General features: G+C 44.1%; 1 protein-coding gene across 2 annotated transcripts in view; it reads right to left on the reverse strand.

Moving 5' to 3' along the window:
- CDYL (chromodomain Y like) overlaps nt 1–15,414 on the reverse strand; it is a 175,394-nt gene that overhangs the window by 19,186 nt on the left and 140,794 nt on the right. The window lies entirely within an intron of this gene.

A 15,414-nucleotide genomic window follows, 5' to 3' on the forward strand; every position in this document is an offset into this window, starting at 1 on the left:
TCCTGAGTCAGCACATCAGCTGCTGCGTCTTCAACACGCGGTCTTCTGAACGGAGTGTTTCTTAGAATAGAGGCCAGAGTTTCATTTAATGCTTTTGCAGAGTTTATCAAGTTACATCCGGGTAAGAATTCAAGTATTTTCTTTTAAAGATTTTATTTACTTGACAGGGAGGGAGGGGGAAGAGGGGGGGAGGGATGGGGGAAGGGAGGGAGGGAGGGAGGGAGAGGAGGAGGAGGAGGAGGAGGAGAGAGAGAGAGGGAGGGAGGGAGAGGGAGAGAGACAGAGAGAGAGAGAGAGAGAACACGTACAAGCAGGGGAAGGGGCAGAGGGAGAAGCAGATTTCCCGCCTGAGCACAGAGCCCCATCTGGGACTTGATCCCAGGACCCTAGGTTCATGACCTGAGCCAAAGGCAGATGCCCAACTGACTTGAGCCCCCAGGCGCCCAAGAATTGAAATATTAATAAAGAACTATAATCATCCTATTCATATGAATTGTCGGAGTATTATTATCACATCTGATAATATATAGAGCCTTGGGTGAAAGAAGAAAGGGAAAGAAATGTAAGAAAATTGGATCAAGCTTAACTCATAAAATTAGCAAGGGTAGAAGTTCTGTGAGGGGAAGAACACGAATTATAGGTCAGAAATATTTCTTCCACAGTGAAAGGAAATAAGCCAAAGCCACCAGAAAAGACTCAGGAATGGCCGTCTAGAGAAGTCCAATAATCTCCCTGGTCAAACAAAACGACTTTCACATTCAATTGGTAGAAAAACTTCAGAGGTTCTTTAAAAAACAAATTCAGTCTTTTGGAACTTTGGAAGAGGTTAAAATACATGCATAAGGTTCAAGAACCTACAGATGTAAGAAGGTGTGTGGTACGAGGCCCCCCAGCACCCCTGCCCTCCCCCTGCCCAGGACCCGCACCCTCCAGGTAACCACTCAGTCTGGTTTCCCGCTATCCTTCCACAGTGTCTGGATGTATCCACAAGCAAGTAAGAATATAAGTATTTCCACTCACCTTTAAAGAAAACACAAGTGGTAGTTTAGTAGACATAGTATTTTGTCCTCTCTCGCTTTTATCACTTGACAGTATCTTAGAACTTGTCTTAGCAGGTCAGCTCTCAGTCTTTTCTAAGGCTGCATTATCAGTCCACTGAGTGGAGGCTCCGTGATCCACTTTACTGACCCACACTGCAATAAACACTAACATTACCTTGGCCTCCGTCACTCCAATGCTGGGACTGCCAACTGAAAGAGCATTTGATAAGCTGCTGTTGCCAGTAACACAGGGTGTCCTGAATCCCGAGGAAGCTAGTAAGGGCCCTCTTTCTTAACTTTCAGCCTCTCCTTCATCAGAACCTCCCCCACGGTGTTCCCTCTGTCCACCATCCTCAACACACTCCACTACAGCTAGAGGCAACGTGACCAGGTAACTTCTTGAGTAACAGGCAAATGGATCACAGATGACCCTGAAACCACTGAGCCTGGGTGCCCAGCAGATGGGGCACCCACAGGGGAGTCTGATGTAGGCTGCGGGAGGGCGAGAAGGGAGAAACGTGATTTTATCCACAGCTATTACTCAAGTGTAGATGCTCCAGAGCCCAGAAATGGGGGTGAGAGAAATCAGGGTAGAGATGAGTAGAGCTGGTGCCCAGAAGTGATGGTTGAATTGAGAAGCAGGAGCTCCAAAGGAAGAGTGAGGAGTGAGGAGCAAGCCTGCTGGAACCACATGCAGGGCCAGGAGGCAGTGGGGAGGCAGGAAGGCAGTAAGAGGCTCCCCTCGAAGGAGAAAGAAGAGGCAATGGGAGGGGAGATGAGAAGCCATTAATAAACTCGGGCAAGCAGTGTCACTGGAGTGCTAAGGGAAAAAAGCCAGACTGCAGGAGACAATGAAAGACAGTTAAAAGTTGTTAAATAAAAAACCATTCATGGTCAAATCAAGAATCTATTAATATGCTGTTTTAAGAAACACAGAGCTACAACTGCCAGGTAAGAGGATGCTGGGCTGGAGAAGGCAGCTGACAACAGTGACTCCCCTGCCCTAAAAGAGACCACATGAGGAGCCATCCTGTGCAGACAGGCAAGCCTGGAGGCCTCCCAACTCCGAGGTGAAAGATGATGTGACAAAAGCAAAACGAGCGGAGACGGGCTGGAGGCTCCGGCGGGCCCAGGAGGAGGGGGTTCTTGCAGACTACACAGGCCAGTGTGCTAACAAGAACAGGTGGAGAGCTGTCTGGATCCTTAAGAGTTACTAACTGCAAACTGAATTAATTGGTGCTGTATGAGAACACAGGGAGAACGACCCAGCAACCCGGGGGATGGTCTGCTGAGGGTTGGATAGCTGCCTTCCGCCAAAACAAAGCCTGCTGACTTCAGATCGGGCCCCTTTCCCCTCCCTGAACTGCTCTTGCTTCTCGCAGTCTCTTCTTTCCCTATTTAAAAGGTGTGCATTCCTTAACTCTACAGGCAGATTTCCTGGTGGCTTCTTTCCCCAGAAGCGGGATTTCTGGCTATGGGGTCCGTGTAGTCTTTTTATGTGAACTTCACAAAAAGCCCATTTTCTTTTCTTTGAGGCAACAGGTCCTATGGAGCTATCCGTGGTTCTGCAAATGTGGATATGGATTCATGCTGGCTCATGCTGACCAGGATTGTTGAACTTGGCCTTCATCTCCCTGTTAAAACTGCACTGGCTCCCTGGTGCCATTTCAGTCCCTGCTGATTTCAGACCTTGGGATCTCACCAGGGCCTCAACTACCACACCCACCCCAGTAAGGACTCCTGGAACCCTCTGTTATCTACCTATGGGGCCACGTGACATCTAACTGTGTGCCCTATGTGGGTAGAGAAGTGTCACAGCAGGACTGAGTATCAGAATCAGACTGCCAGCAGGAGCTGGGTCCTGATGTCCCCCACCACCACCCCCTGCCATCGTTTGTGCCCCTGAGCCCCTCACTCATGACAACCTAGCTATGGAGGTCTCTCACCATTCTGGGTTTGTGCTCACCTCAAGGCCTTTACACTTGGCTCCTCCTTCTGCCTAGAATGTTCTTGCCTTATAGCCTCAAATGGCTGGTTCCTTCTGCTCATCTGGATGGCAGCTCGAGCATCCCATCTGTAGACAAGCCTCTGAGGAGCACCCCCTAACATGGGCCCTCCCATCACCACTCATGTTGCCCTTGTATGTTTTCCTCACAGCTCCCTTCACCAAAGGTATTTCTCTTCCTCATTTGATTTTTTTTATTTGTAGCGTCTATGTCGTTGCTGTACTCCACTGAGCTCTGTGACAGCAGCATCCCTGCCTGTCTCATTTACTAATGTATCCTCAGGGCTTGGAACACTCAATATCCACTGAAGGAAGGAATGGAAGGGCCCTTCAAGTCCCATCAGCCCAGCTCCCTCCACGGAGGGATGAGAAGGTAAGTGGCCTGCCCGACGTCACACAGCTGATCACCTGCTGCCAATCTGGGGACAGCAAGTAGTATGCTTCAGTGCAGAATCAACTGCTAATGACCAATCTAAAAGGTAAACACTGAGATTCGGGAAAAAATATCCTCCACATGTAAACTGTGTGAAAATTTACTGTGACTCCCTAAACCAACAGCTCTGATGAAAAAATGGAGCAAACGTTCTCAGCAAGCTGACAGTTTCTTAAGGATTTGGATTCAGAGACTACTAAGTGCCTTCCTAGGATTTACTGGCAGAAAAACCATTTTAGAGCCTCTCCTAATAAATGTTTTTTTTTTTTCCCAACATGCTCGAGAACAAAAAGGATACCCTCAAACATGTGTTTATTAACCTGTTAGAAATCACTGCTTCAAAAAGCATGTCTCTCGAAAAATGAAATGTGCCTTCTGCTTCTAAACATCGAGAGAAACAGCTGCATTTCCTTACTTGCCCGCGTAAGTGGAAAACCAAAAGGTAAAAAAAAAAAATCCACCAAACAACTATTTCAGATGCTGGACCATGGGCAGGGCAGGACCACATTCTGAGCATGAAGGGGACCAAGCCTGGCAAGCTCAACAACATAGCAGGCTTTCTGCCTGGAGGCCACGTCCACACGGCGGGTGCAGGGAAGGGACACTGCATGCTGCCCAGCAGAAGTCCTAAAATCAGGAGGAGCCCAGGAGGCTATCATCCGTGGGGTGGGGTGCTGAAAAAGGAGGGAGCCACACAGAAAGTTCCAGAATGGCCTCGGGACCCTCCTGAGTCTTCCTTGAACACCAACCTGAGTATGTATGAGGTGAAATTCCACAAGGGTTGCCAGATAACAACTTTTGAGGAAAAAATGACCTATAAACCATGTAATTGCCAGAGTGTACATGGGGCTGGCAGTCGTCCCCAGCCAGAGTGGAAAGACTTCACTGAATACACTGGACACGGGGTCGAGACCCCGGAACAGGCACCTCTGGCTCTAGAACAAAGGATACTCTAGAAGTGCACTGACCACGCTTAAAAATACAAGCCTTGAAAAGGTCAAACTGATTTGCAAGTAACAAGTGGATGTTAGAACAAACCTAACACTTTTAAAAGCATAAAATAAAACCAGTGCCCCAAAATGTAAAAGTCCCAACATTTAGCAGCCCACAAACTACAGACAATGCAAAGTAGAAAACTCGGACCTATGATCCAGATGAACTCATTTAACAGAAAGAGATCTAAAAATGAGAGGTGATGGAATAATAGAAAAGGACATTTCCAAAATTGTTCTCAATCACCTCAGTGATAAAGCCCCTCAGTGTGCTCAAGAATTTAGGAGACAGCATGAATATATGAATTTTATTGGATACGTTTAACAGATTAGACACTGCACAAGAAAAGATCAGAGAACTTGAGACCTACCAACAGATTCTACCCAAAATGAAGCACAGAAAGAAGAAAAACCAAAGACTAGAGCCCGAGTGCCCTGAGGGAGAACATCGAACATCCAGCATATGCATAACTTGAGCCCAAGATGTGGTGTGTGCATGTGTGTAAAACACATTTGCAGAAATAAATGGCTCAAAGTTTTCCGTATCTGATGAAAACCAGAAGCTCACCGACCCTAGAAGCTTAACAAATACCAATCAGGATAAGCATAAAGGAAACAAAAGTAAGGCACATCATAATCACTCTGCAGAAGCTAGTGATAAATAGAAAATCTTCAAAGCACAGAGACGGAGAGAGAAAGACCCAACAGATAGAACAACATAACAGCCAGTGCATGTTTATCTTTGAAAGCAGAGAACCCCGCGGAGAAGGCTCGCATCTTTACAGTGTGGGGGGCACAAAATACGCGAACTGCATACCTGTGGCCTATCCGTCCTGCACAGAGACAGATAAAAACTTTTCCAGGCAAAAGCTGAGGAAATTGGTAGCCAGCGGACCTGCTCTACAAAGTGCTAAAGGAAGCTCTTCAGGCAAAAGCACACAGAAGAAGGTGGAGCCCCAGAAGTGTGAACACATGGGGGCAAGTGGCCCTGCACACACTGCACATCCCGTTCCACTGATTACAGGCCGGAGGCAGTCACTGGCCTCCTCACAGAAACGTGTCCCCTGCTTTCACACCAACCTAACCAGAATGAGTAAAAACCACTTTGTGGACGCTCCATGAATACCTTACAGTAGCTCCGAGGAATTGACAACTTTCTGGAAAAATATGCATTCTCAAGACCGATGTCTGGCACGATGAATAACCGAGGGAAGATAGAAGTAAGTTGAAGAACTGCCTCTGAAAAGTGCTGCAGGGCTGGGCACGGAAGAAAAGGCTCTGAGGCTCCGAGGAAAGCAGGAAATCTGCCAGATTCATTTTGTGGGGAAGGTAATTTAACTCTGATGTCAGCACTTGACACTGATGACACAAAACCAAACCACATGCCAATTTTACTTATGACTTGTGACACCACAGTTCTATTTTGCTAACACCAAATATCATAAAGAGATCTGTCTTCTTGATTTTAATTCTAACAGACTTCCAATTGCAACCTCAGTGGCTAAGGTTTGGCTGGAAGACAAGCTAAAATTTTTTTGAAGAGAATGATGAGCAAAATGCGCCCTGATAATTACGTATTTATAGCTCTTGAGGACATGGGGCTAGTGTAGGAGAAGATGACTAGAATTAACCTAGGACTAGTTCCTATGATGACAATCTATGGCATTGCAGACAAAAAGAAGTCGGTAAGGATCATTCAGTAAGTGGTAATGAAAAACAAAGTTTCTTAAAACTGTCTGTTTATGTCTTTATTCAAAATAAAACACAGACACACATGTGAGATGAGTACAGAAAATTCATTTGATGGAATGAAAACACCAAAACATGAAAAACTGATCTCACAAACAAAAAATGAAACGGTCCTTTCTACCTACAGATTAGGAAACCTTTTTAAAAATGACAATTACATCAGGGCTGGTGAAGAGCACACACGCATAAACGGATTCACTTTTAGCAATTTTGTAAGGTGTATCCACCAACCTCTGCCCTTGTGATTCCACTCTTAGAATTCTAACAAAAGAAACTTTTTTGTTTCTTTCTCCTTTCTTTCTTTCTTTAGATGAGGACATGTTTTCACATATAAAAGGTATTCTTTTATTTATATTTATTTATTTTTTTTTATGATAGTCACAGAGAGAGAGAGAGAGAGAGAGAGGCAGAGACACAGGCAGAGGGAGAAGCAGGCTCCATGCACCGGGAGCCCCACGTGGGATTCGATCCCGGGTCTCCAGGATCGCGCCCTGGGCCAAAGGCAGGCGCCAAACCGCTGCGCCACCCAGGGATCCTTATAAAAGGTCAAAAAATAAAAAATAAAAGTATTCAAATAACTTTATTTTTAAAATGGAAAAACTGTAAAGAGGCCTAACCTTAATAGTAAGGAAATGGTTAAATGATCAATGAGATACATCTTGACACATAGGAAGCAGCCCTTATTGGGATGTTCACACTGTTAACACCCAGGTCTAAGTGTGTCACAACAGCTACCATTTATTACATGATATGTTACATATGCCAAGCTTTTAACGTAAATCTAATTTAAAACTACTGGGGATGTCTGAAAGTGGGGCTGTGTCTGCAGATCTCCCAAGCTTGTATTCTTTTACTTTGTTACTCCCTAAATTATACAGTACAGAAATGAAAATGAAAGATCTCAAAAGTAGTATATACAGTGTAATCAACAATGCATATGTATGAGTTTATTGGAAATGGAAATACATAAAAATGTTATTAATGGCTCTCTCTCGGTGACGGAGTTATGGGTGATTTTTAAAATATTCTTGGTACTTTGTAAACTTGTACACTATACTACCAATGTCAGGGTAAAAACCACTTGGAAACAGACTATAGCAGCCAAAAACCAGACAAAAATTTCTGGGGTACTATTTTTAAAAAGGTAAAGATTTATTGGTATTTTTCTAAGTGTATTTTAGCATAGGGTTGTTTAATCAAAAGCTGGTAAATTAATATGTTGTCAAGGCAGTATGGGTCTGAGCCGTAAGAAAAGTTCAAAACCAGCTGTTACTTTCTTTAGTCTAAAGTTACAGAGCAAACACTAGAGTGTTGATAGAATTATTAACCATCCTTTATAAAGTTTAACATTTCAAAACATCCTCCACACCGACCAACCCTAATCCTATTTAACCATAGAGAGCTTACTGCTTTATTGAGATTATATAATCTGCAAACTGAATTTATTAGCAGAGAACTTTCTGAATGAATGTGGAAGTAAAAGGGAGGCTTTAAACACAGTATCCCTTTTTTCCAGAACATGTTAAATGATTGAACCCTTTATACATAATTATAAAAGTCTCTCTGCTCCAATTCCTTCAAATACAGGTCCCCGTGTGTAGGGATCCCTGGGTATAAGGCTATATATGCTTATTCTGAGCTGTCTTCATCAAAGACAATAATATATGGTCAGTGCTGCTAGAGGCTTTTGCTCCAACACGACTGATATACAAGTAACAATTTTGAGCATGCTGCAAATTTCATGTTCTCTTTATGCCTAATTTTGTCTGGAGAGAGTTGGTGAACGCACAACCACAACTCAGGTGACTCTAGTTGGGCAGAAAAACACAAAACACACACTGCCACCAGCCACCCCGGGTTTCAGATGCTCCTTCCACAGCCTCACAAGCTATAACCCTTCGCACGCCCACTTCCACCAGCAAACTGCATGCCTCTTTCATGATAAAGAACCACATTTATTGTAGTATTTGTTTTTCTTAAACATTTAATATGCCAAACTGTAGTACCGTTCTTATTAGGGACCTTCCTTATTTTTAAATATGCCAATGACATGGTTTTTGAGTGCCGGGCTCCTATCCGTTTCCCACCTAAGCCCATGGTTTTTAGTGCATGATTTTGCATAGTGCGGTAATTTTCAGGAGTGCATACGTCACATTATAGCAGAACTGGCTGTAAGTTTTCTTTCCATTGCTCAGTATCAAAGTCATTCTTTTTGCCTGAGTCAAGAAAGAATTTATTCACAGCCACGTTTTAGACCTGGCCTTAAAAATAAAACCATCTAACTAATGATTTGCTTCAAGAGGCCGTACATAAACCAACAAGCAACTGCTCAATGGGGAATTAGGATGGAAATGCGTACAATCAAACTCCAGATTCAGAGAGCTCTTTGGTATTCATCAGCCCAATCCTTCCCGGAGAAACTCCCTATGTCAAGCAGGGGCTCCACCCAAATGCCACCGCACAGTGCCTGGATGCTGCAGTCCCCACCCCAACGGAGTGGGCTTCCATGGCAAAGGGCACCTAGGCTTCTGGAGCCGAAGGAAGATTCTCCCAACAACTGGAGAGAGCAGGGTGCTCTGTGTGTGTGTGTGTGTGTGTGTGTGTGTTCCAAAGTCCTTAAGTGGGCTTTGCTTTCTCTGTGGATCAGTCCTTTGTTCTCCACAGCAGGTTGCCCCCAAATCTCTCTTTCTACCCACAAATCTGACATTAGAGCTTCATGATCACTTTCAAGCTAAATATATTCCTTTTTGTTTCAAAGGGCAACACCTACCACCACAATCCTCCCCAAGAGACCTGTGTTTAAGGGCAATGGTACCTCAAATGCAATCCCTGCCACCCTTGATGTGCAGAGGAGCTTCTCCTCTTCCCTTCAGACCACATCACTGGCCACAACAGTCGGGAACACGGAGGCCCCACCTGTCACCCCGCAGGAGGGTTAGGAGAGTGCAAATGGTCTTTAGAATCCGTCAACACTTGTTGGCCTGTGACTCCCAGCCCACCTAGACCTTCCCTGGTAGGTCCCTCAGGATTAGCCCACAGGGCAGGTCCCCCCACAGCTGGTAAGATGTGCCTGATGACCACCTACAGCTCAGGATTTGGGATTCAGACATCCAGTGCAAGCTCATTTTTATATCACCACTGAGGCCCCTGAGTGCTGTGCTTGGGGGTGCTTTATTTTTGTGCACTGTATTAGGACAAACCCTAATTCAGAAACGTAAATTACTTAAGACATGTAATCAAATTGAAATATAAGAATCGCTATCATTAAGACTAAGTCTGCAGGCACCTGGGTGGCTCAGTCAGTTAAGTGTCCAATTCTACGATCATGGGGCCATGGGATCAGCCTGAGATTGGGCTCTGCACTCAGCATGGAATCTGCTTTACCCTCTCCCTCTGCTCCCCACTCCCATCATGCTCTCTCAAATAAGTAAATAAAATCTTAAAAAAAAAAAAAGAATAAATCTGTCCAGTTTCTGCTGTACAAATACATCTCCCCTGTCCTGTCCATTCCCAATACTCGGCTATGCTGTGGATGCATTGGACATCTCTGCCTCCCTGGCCCGGACCACGTATTCTAGTCATTAGGTCCTGTGGCTCCAGCCTCTGGACCCCAAGATGGTACAGTGGCACAGGAAATGAGAGGGAAGACCAGACTATCCTCAGTGACTAGCGCACACTTTCCATAAATGTGCTGGAAACCACAGCAATGCTCTGCGCAGGCCAGGTGAACCTGCCAGAGTCAGTCTATGATCTTAAAGCCTGAGGCAGGTGCCTTCCTATTCCAGCTGTTGCAGCAATTGTTATCCACTCTGGGTCTAGATTAGAAGGTCCCTTTCTTCTAATCATTTCAGTGTGGCTACCCTGCACCTAGACTCATCATCAGCTCTGGGGTTCTTTGGGGGTGGACAGGCAAGTGAGTGCTGTGTCACCTTCCCCTGCTTACACAACAGTGCTTTGCAAGCTCTGGGACACAAAATCCCTTTCGGGGATACCAATCAGTATTCCTTTATTTAGAGAAGACTAGGAGAAACCAGAGATGGTGGCCAGCAGGACCCGGGGCCAGCAGATTAAATGTGTGTCTTACTGTGGACTGCCGCTGGAGGAGTTGGAGAAGGCTGCTTAGACTGCCAAGCAGCTGTGCATGCAACACCCATCCAGAGAGAAAGGCTGAGTAGTGTTTCTGGACACGGCCTTCCCAGGGGTCTTCCTGACGCACCAACTTGGTGTTGGTGTCACCTGAACCCTCTGGCACTTGTTGCACTGGGCTGTAAGGAGCCGACTCCCCTGAGGACACCTCTGTGCCTGGACCTCAGTATCTGATAAATGAATAAATCTGAGACCCAAATGCCACCACTCTGATCTGCATGTCTTCGGCCTTCTCAACAGCATGATCAAGGTCTCCCCTTCCTTGGCCTGCTGTCACTCTGCGCTGCAAACACTGGGTCACTGTCCTCTACGTGTCACGTCTTCCCACCTTTGGAAATGGGAAGAGGGGATAGATGATTTAGGACCCTGCACACTCACATCCCGTTTGTTAACCCCTTCATAGCTCTGCCTCTGCACTGTTCTCTTGATTCGCCTGATTTTCAAAGTGACTATTCTATACTGGGACCGCTCCATTAGCCTCACTGCTCCTCTGGCTTCTACTATGCTACTGCACAGTAGCCACGACAACTCTTATTGCCATGATAACTTTCTTCAAACCTTTTTTACTCAAGTGTTTTCCTTTTAACCAAAAAATTCAAACAAACCAAAACTGATCAGATGAAATAATTAAGGTTTTCCATAAGTTCAGTCTCTTTTGCATCTCTGACATTATCTCTTAAGAATTAATCAGGCACTTTGCTCCAGGGTCCAGGCACAACCATATGCATCCAAGATGTTTAATATGAGCTGCAACCATGCTAGCTGGCTGAGTGGGTTCCTAAACTCTGTACCGAGTGGCTATTGGCACAGTATTAGCACTCAGAGAAACATACTCCAAACAACTCATTCTCTAAAGAGCAAAAGAATACTTAAGAATGGAGCCTGCATAAAAGCCATTTTAGTCCATGAAGCATACAAATTATTTCCTTGAAACTACTAAATAACTCATGAATGCTAGGAATATACTCGAAACAGACAAATGGAAAACTGTGAAATGAGTTAGTTAAAAAAACCCCAGAGTACACAGAATTAGGAAGCATTTTGAAAATCAACAGAAAATAGAACATAAGCTGTGGTTTCTTCAATTAAAATCACCCTGTGTAATTATTAACTTTCAGAAAGAACCAATCTAAAAATATTAGGTATGAAAAAGCAATGAGAAGGCTTAAAGAGAAGAATATTGAGATTAAAAAGTAGCAATCGAGACTAAGTGATTTTGTTATTATTTTTTAAAGATTGTATTTATTTGAGAGGGTGGGACGAGGGAGAAGCAGACTCCTGTTGAGGAGGGAGTCTGACGCAGGGCTTAATCCCAGGACTCCAGGATCACGACCTGAGCTCAATCAGGCAGATGTTTAACTGAGCCACCCAGGCACCACAAGGCTATGGAACTTTAAGTAAACTTTAGTTAGGGGATCCCTGGGTGGCTCAGTGGTTTGGCGCCTACCTTCGGCCCAGGGCCTGATCCTGGAGACCTGGGATCGAGTCCCACGTCGGGCTCCCTGCATGGAGCTTGCTTCTCCCTCTGCCTGTGTCTCTGCCTCTCTGTGTGTGTCTCTCATGAATAAAGAAATAAAAGTTGGAAAAGAATTGGTTGAAATCAGCCTGTTAAGGGTTATACCAAGTTAAAAATAAGTTAAAAAGAAAATGGATTGAATGCTGGAGGCAACAGAGGACCTGCCTGTAACACCTAAACATCCAGCCTAGGAAAAGAGGACCGTGAAAGACCTTCCAGGGGCCAGAAATGTATTCTGAGCCACTTGCGGGGGAAAAAAGACCTCAGAGGCTGGAATAAGTCCCAACACATGCCCAGTCAACTGCTTGCTCAGCTGTAAGGGCTCCCAACTAGAGCGGCACGGTACTTCTGGTCGGGTGGAGAGGAAGGGTGGGTGGAAGGGATGGCTTCCTGCGAACGGGGAGAAAAGCTCGCGGAGTCCAGTCCTGTGGACGCAGTCACCACCCGGCCTGCCCGGCCTGCGGGGAGGACGCCAGGAAGGGGCCCCGGGCAAATGCATCCTCCCGCGGCCTTCGGGCGGGGGCACGTCCTCTGCGAGCTCTGCCCACCGCAGGGCTGCCGGGGCCGGGTGGGGACGCGCCGTGCCAGTGTGGGGATCAGAACAAACAACTGACCCAGAATTAGGTGAAGAGCCTGGCTTCGCCACTTGACTTTCACGGCCCCGGCTCTTATCCCAAGTACCGGCCGGAGCTGCCGAGGGGCAGGCGGCAGCTGTGCGAGAGCAGCTCTGTCCGCGGCATCCGACTGCAGTTCTGCCCCCACAGGACATCAGCGGGCTTTGTGCTTCAGAAAATTACAGTCCAGGGCCAGCACGTCGGCCTGGTCCCAGAGCTCATCTAGTCTGTCTCCTGCCACGTGGACTCCGGGGCTCACGCAGACAGAAACGCAGGCCCCGGCCGGGGCCTACCCCGCAGGTCACACCCACACACCTTCCACCTGCACCACCTGCCCACCACAGCACGGGACAGCTCCTCTTAAACCTCAACTGCACGTTACCACCTCAAACTTCTTTGCTTTTGTGTATCTCTCTAGATCTTTTGCAAAAGGCTTAAATAAAATATTAGCAAACAGAATTTAGAATATGCTTTTTTTTTTATCGTGGACATATTATAAATTTACCATTTTAATCATTTTTAAGAGCATGAAGTATATTCACACTGTGCAACCATCACTACTACCGCTCTCAGAACTCTTTGCATCTTCCCAAACCAAAACTCTGAACTCATTACACAAGAACTCGCTGTTCCCCAACACCAATATTCTACTTTTTGTGTCAATGAATTGGACCATCCTAGATACCTCACATACACAAAATCGTACGAATCTGTCCTTTCTGCCTAACTTATTTCAGTGAGAATAATGTCTTCAAGGCTCACCCATGTTGTAGCCTACACCCATGTTGGAGCCTGCGTTAGAATATCATTTCTAAGGCTGAATAACATTCCATTGTGCTAAGCCACATTTTGTTTATCCATTCATCCATCAGTGGATATTTCTGAGTTGTTTCCAACCTTTTGGCTACTGTGAATGCCACTATGAACATAAATGTACAAATATTTGAGTCCCTGCTTTCAATTCTTTGGATACTCCAGCTAGAGGTAGAATTGATAATTCTATGGATTATATAGAAACATCTGTATCTGTTTATATACAAATGGATCATCTGATAATTTCATGTTTGCTTTTTGAAATTATATTTAATATTTTCCTAAATTAGTTAGAATGTGTTTAATTAGTAATTATAATCAAACTCTTGGAGAAGATCCAAATCATGGACTGGATGGTGATTACTTCCACTTCAGTGCTATTTTCTATTTTTGTTTGTTTTCCTGAGATTGGAAACCAGAGAAGACAAGGATGTAAAATCCTTTACATATTGAAGAGGAGTTAATATAATCACAGATAAATCGCACAAAGATCCACAGCCAATTATGAGGCGTAGTTTAGAGACAAAACCCTCATAAAGTATATCACTTGTTTCTTTTTATGGCCAGAAATTGTTTTCTGCTAGCCAATCTTGCAGTTTAAGTGTCCATATACAGGTCACATGCTTCCCTGTGGCTAGGGTCCAGGCCTCATCAAGCTTGTGCCTCTGGTTCTGACCACTAACCTTGTTACTGAGGTCACTAAGTCTGCTGATTCTGACAGTAGGAGAAAAAAAGAATTTACGGATTTTTGTTTTTTAGAACAGAAACACTCGAATAAGCAATGTTACTGTAAACTATGCAAACATCTACGGTCAGTTCAGAGTGTAACTAAAGACAATCAAATGCCCTTGTCCACGTTTTAAAGTTCTGACGCATAAAGGTCAGTACTCTGCAGCATTATTATATGGAGAAGAATCCTCTGTCAATTTTAATCTTCATTTTGAGTTCTGTTGATCAAGCTCCTCAGAGAGCATTAAACTCTAAAGGGATTTGGATTCCCAAATCTAGAAAAGCAATGAAGTCCTTAATAGACCCAAAGAAATTTAAGCATCCATCTTTACTCAGCTTTTCAACACATATGGTGATAACACAGTTACAAAGCTATTAGCAACCAACATTTTAGAATCAAAGTTAAGAACACCGAGGAAACTGAAATCCTTAAAAGTGAAGTATGTTATTTGAAGAGACTGATGGAAAACTTTATTTAAGCATGATCAATCTTTAATTACAAATGCAAATTCAAGCTATTAAAGTTTAATTGTACCACGATAAACCAAAACAAAAAAATGAAAAATTACTAGCAATATAAATCCTATTATTCAAACTAAGCATATCAGGGTAGGTTCAAAAATAAATCCAGTAAGATAGGCGATACTTTAAATTTAGTATATTTTATTTTCTCATTAATAGCTTTGATAGTAAGTCAAATATCAGAAAGAAAAAAAACTTACTGAAAATCTCTACACTATAACGTCACCTTAAAGTACCAAAAAACCAGAACAGAAGATAACGAGACTTACCTTCCTCTTTATTGCTCAGAATACAGAAGGATTGACAAGAAAAACAAACACAAACACAATATAAGAATGACAACTATCTACAAGGTATAATTCTCCAACAGTGGAATCTTATTATTTATTACATCCATAAGAATTTTATTTCCTGCAATAATGATTCTGTCTTATTTGACGTAGCACTGAATTCTCTCAACACTTTTCTTCATAATGTGTACCTTGACTTTTAGGACCAACTAGTTTCTGCCACTATTGCTTTAGTGAGATAGTGAATCAATAATAATCTAATTTTTCTATTTCATTTTAATAGTACATGGGCATTCATTTCAAATTTTAGATACTAAAGGAAGATACTATCTAGCTTAGATACTTGTAGAGCATAACCAAATTTCTACTCCAAATAGAAGGAACCGTCCTGTTCCCCCTTCACCTTGCACTTTCCTACAACAGCCTAGCAAGAACTGAGTAAAAAATCAATAGAAGTCTTCCTCTAGGAGAGGGGCAAAAGCACGGAGAGAGAAATCCTCTATGACTCAGGCAGATAGAGACAACTGAAAGCTTACAAGCACACTGAGAAAACCCTTCCAGCAAC

Source organism: Vulpes lagopus, chromosome 10 (assembly GCF_018345385.1).
Source record: "Vulpes lagopus strain Blue_001 chromosome 10, ASM1834538v1, whole genome shotgun sequence".
Lineage (NCBI taxonomy): Eukaryota > Metazoa > Chordata > Mammalia > Carnivora > Canidae > Vulpes > Vulpes lagopus.